Source organism: Littorina saxatilis, linkage group LG8, assembly GCF_037325665.1.
Source record: "Littorina saxatilis isolate snail1 linkage group LG8, US_GU_Lsax_2.0, whole genome shotgun sequence".
Classification (NCBI taxonomy): Eukaryota; Metazoa; Mollusca; class Gastropoda; order Littorinimorpha; family Littorinidae; genus Littorina; species Littorina saxatilis.
The window spans coordinates 60555486-60560485 of record NC_090252.1 but is presented as its reverse complement, the minus strand read 5'-3'; the positions used below and the strand labels follow the sequence as shown (position 1 = coordinate 60560485).

The 5000-nt window shown below is 36.1% G+C and overlaps 1 long non-coding RNA gene across 1 annotated transcript in view; it reads left to right on the top strand.

Annotated features, from left to right (window-relative positions):
• LOC138974014 (uncharacterized) overlaps positions 1-1271 on the top strand; it is a 3030-nt gene extending 1759 nt beyond the window's left edge. Inside the window, exon 3 of the long non-coding RNA XR_011458266.1 lies at positions 792-1271. This is a non-coding gene — a long non-coding RNA (uncharacterized lncRNA). The remainder of the gene's footprint in view (positions 1-791) is intronic.
• Positions 1272-5000: the final 3729 nt, after the last annotated feature.

Below are 5000 nucleotides of genomic sequence, written 5' to 3'. Positions count from 1 at the left end.
GGGGGCTCCGTGGTGGTACGTGAGGGATCATTATGACATTTCACTACGTGTTAGTGGGCAGCTTGACTAGTGATGGTACGGGAGGGACCATCAGGACATTTCACTAAGTGTTAGTGGGCAGCTTAACTAGTGATCGCCAACGGGATACGATTGTTCACTTCTTCGTTGTAAAAACACGACTGTTGTGAATTTAAAAATATAAGGTTGGCTAGAGTATCAACCTCTAGCGTTCTTATCGCTGATATGTGTAACTTGACATGTTTTGAAGACAGTCCTCACTTCTTCAATAAAACAATACAGGAACATTAAATCATTCAATTCTGTACTTTTTGTATGGCATGCGTTTGAACAAATGGTCCCTAACTGTTTTGAAGAGTATATATATGTCAGAGTGTAAACTTCCGTTTTGTTCACGTCAGACTGTCTGCTTGTCTGTTTATAGCCTACAGTCTGCGTGTGTGTTTTAAAATTAGCAGTTGGTTTTGTTTGACAGTGTGTATACCCATCCCTCCGTCTGCCTCTTTGTTTGTATCAGTCAGTTTCTGTACCGGTCTCTCTGTAATGTCTTCATCTATGTTTGCCATTGTACGTCTCACCATTAATATGTCTCCTAGTATAAGACACAAACGAACAACTTCAGGTCTTACTCAAACAATAAGGCTTCCCTTTTAAATCTGACGTGCCTCGGACATGCACATGTCCGTGTTATAATAACCTATGTTAGATAGTTATGTGCATATTATTTAACCAATTGTTTACACTAACATGTTCATTGTATCGTTCTGTTTCAGGAACATTATATGAAAGTCTGCGCCGGTCTGATGTAGGCTTGACATCAGAGTACTCTGAAATTGGTGCCACCAGGACAAGTCAATAAATTGCGCTTCTTTCTCTTTCACCTCATCATAGACTGAGCGCCTGAACGAAGAGAAATAATAATAATAATAATAATAATAATAATAATAATAATAATAATAATAATAAATGAGCATTCATATAGCGCAACATCATAACTTTACAATTATGCTCTTTGCGCTTGACACATTTAAAATTCAAACACAGTTATACAAGCATTTACATCTACATTCATAGTCAGCAACGCTTGATTAAAAGCATACACCATCAAACATACATTACAACAGATTCTTCCACTAATTAAGTAATAAAAACATGAATAAAATAGGTAGTAAAAACAAGGAAATACCAGCTGAATACCCTTAATCAAACAGAACATGTTATTAAAACTGAAAAACAGCCCTAAATGTGTATACACATTATCACATTATCACTAAATATAGTTGTTGCTGTCTCCAGTTTGACGTGCCTACTGACGTAATTACTAAGTACTTCGTTTTTAGTTGCAGTTTCATTTTAATACCATCATATAAACCGCATCATTATTTTTTTTCACATTTTCTTGTGCATTTCTTCTTTTGTATATTTAAGTGTTTGTCTCACTGAGGAATTAACCATATTGTATGATGATCTGTCGCAGTGCATGGCCCACAAAAGAGGGCATGGGAATTGGACACCTAAACATAAATCATGCCATTATAATAAGTTAGCAGACATCTCGTCAATCCTTTACAACTCTGGTAAACCTGTTCATATGTTTTGAATTGTCAGAGTCTAGGCTGTCGAGTAAAGTAGCAGACTCTGAGCTCACAATCCCGGGTTATGTTATTTTACTCAGAGATGCACAGACACACATACAAAACTGGATTACTACTCTATATCAGTGAATCAATAACTTTTACACGCCTTACCCACAGGAGTGAAAGTCCCTGACGCTGGTCATAAAATAATAACATATCTTTCGTTTTCAAAATTTAATAAGGATATTTTGTTGAGGATTTGTTGCACTCCCAACTTGAACATGTTTATAATTTGACAGATCCGGATGAAGCTTTTGCATATTGACATGATGCTTATTTTAAAGGTTTATGACAAACACACTCCGTTAAAAACCCAGAGGGTTAAGAATAAATTAAAACCAACATGGTTTGATTAAGAGTTGAAAGAGGCAGCTGATTATCGCGATCTTTAAAAAAAAGAGGGCTGGAAAAAGAGAATAGAGATCAGAGAAACAAAGTTACATCTATGAAGCGATGACAAAAAAGAAGAAGTATTTTAGGAACTTACATCATCTAAACTAAATTCTAAGTCAATGTGGAAGGCAATCAATGAGTTAAAAAATGAACAATCAACATCCACATGTTCTGTAGTCAAAGACATATCCTCCGAGGAACTGAATAAACATATTCTAACATAGCTGAAAAAGCCGTTCCCGAAGATAAAACTCATTTAAATGATTTGAAGATTCGGACAGATTTTTGTGAATCCAAAAATATAATGTCGCAATTAAACACTCCATTTATTATTGTATCAAAAGTATATAATTTACTCATGCACCTCAAGCAAACAGGAACCCGTGGAGTTGACGGTCTGGACGGGAAGATTCTTAAATTAGCAGCCCCTGCACTTGCTAATTATTTAACCTGCCTTTATAATCTCTGTATTGACACGTGTTATTTTCCAGTTGTGTTAAAGCAGGCTAAAGTAATTCCATTTCTTAGTCAGGGGATACAACATAACCCTCCAATTACAGGCCAATATCTATTTTATCAGATTTATCAAAGCTGTTGGAACAACATATCAATACGTTTAATTTGTCACATTTCAACAAAAATGCTTTAATTCACCCAAATCAGTTGGAGTTCAGAACTCACCACTCATGCCACACAGCACTTGTAAGTCTAGTTGATCAGTGGTTGAGCAAGATCAACGAAGACAAATGATATGCTGCTCTCTTCGTTGAATTTACTTAAGCATTTGATGTCATTCACCATGACCTACTTCTTAGGAAACTCCATCTGTACGGCTTTAGAAATGATACAATATTGTTAATCCAGTCTTTTCTCTCCGATCGAGTATAAGCTGTGTACGCCCACGACCCTATGTTGAGCATGCAGTCGGTAGGTTACGGCATTCCTCATGGATCTGTACTCGGCCCTCTTATCTTTACCATTTACATTAATGACCTTACCTTACACATACGCAGTAAATGTAAACTTGTTGCTAATGACACCACCACTATTCACACTTCCCACTCAAATGTGAAGGTATTGTCAAACAACGTAACGAGCTTTTAACGTGGACCGAGTTAAATCACATGGCTCTTAATCCAGACAAAACAAACAGCATGCTTATTACCACCAGACAAAAACGCCAAATCTTAAAATCTAAACTTCCACCATTAAGGTTTGATTATTACACTGTTGAAGAAGTTACTAACCACAAAGTTCCAGGTGTTATTCTTGTCAACGATTTATCATGGACTGATCACGTTACAGAAGTATGTAAAGTACTTTCCAAGAGACGCTACTTGTTGTCCAGAATAAAACACTTCTTAAACAGGCATGGCAGGCAACTTTTCTTTAACGCTCACATTCAATCAGTCATTGATTATGCATCAACGTTATGGGATTGTGCGAGTGCAAACACTCTGAAACCTTTATTAAGTTTACATAAAAGAGCAATCAACGTTATTGTATCACAAGTCTCGGTTTCCAACGGAAACTATCAACTTTTAAACATCCTTCCTCTTAAATCAAGATTAATGTATTATGAAGGCGTTATGATGCATACATTCATAATTGGAAGAGCGCATGCACCGCTTTCTTCTTAATTCACTTCTCACAATTTGAGAGACCCAATGTATGCTCCTCTGCCTCGTGTCGATTGTTTTAAGTGCACCCTAATCTTTTCGGGAACTACTCTTTGGAATTCACTTCCAAGCGGTCTCAGACATTCCGTCAATGCATGCAAAGACTTTTAAAGACAGATATTTGTAAATCCTTATACATGACATATTTCGTTCTCACTTAGCCTGAACATGTTTATATTTCTGATGCCTTGTTTTTACCTGTCACACGTTTTAGTTGATAAATGTACCTCATTCATTTAATGACATGACTTATGTAACGATGCTACATTGTTTGTACTTGCAACGGAGTTGTTTATTGATTCCTCAGTTCAAGGATGTTGTCTTCCCTTGACATTTTACGCGTTTTTGCTTGCTTAAAACTTTGTTTATTATGCCCTTGACAATAATATGTTATGTTCGTTTGTATGTATATTTTTGTTTGTTTGTTTGTTTAGTTTGTTAATCGTTTGTTTGTTTTAATTACATTTAGTCAAGTTTTGACTAAATGTTCTAAATGTTTTAACATAGAGGGGGAATCGAGACGAGGGTCGTGGTGTATGTGTGTGTGTGTGTCTGTCTGTGCCTGTCTGTGCGTGTGTGTGTGTAGAGCGATTCAGACCAAACTACTGGACCGATCTTTATGAAATTTGACATGCGAGTTCCTGGGAATGATATCCCCGGACGTGTTTTTCTTGTTTTCGATAAATACCTTTGATGACGTCATATCCGGCTTTTTGTAAAAGTTGAGGCGGCACTGTCACACCCTCATTTTTCAATCAAATTGATTGAAATTTTGGCCAAGCAATCTTCGACGAAGGCCGGACTTACCTATTGCATTTCAGTTTGGTGGCTTAAAAATTGATTAATGACTTTGGTCATTAAAAATCTAAAAATTGTAAAAAAAAAAAAAAAAAAAAATTATAAAACGATCCAAATTTACGTTCATCTTATTTTTTATCATTCCCTGATTCCAAAAACATATAAATATGTTATATTTGGATTAAAAACAAGCTCTGAAAATTAAAAATATAAAAATCAATTTAAAAACACTTTCATCTTATTCCTTGTCGGTTCCTGATTCCAAAAACATATAGATATGATATGTTTGTATAAAAAACACGCTCACAAAGTTAAAACGAAAAGAGGTACAGTAAAGCGTGCTATGAAGCACAGCGCAACCGCTACCACGCCAAACAGGCTCGTCACTTTCACTGCCTTTTGCACTAGCGGCGGACTACGTTCAGTTTCATTTTGTGAGTTCCTCAGCTTGACTAAATGTAGTTATTTCGCCTTA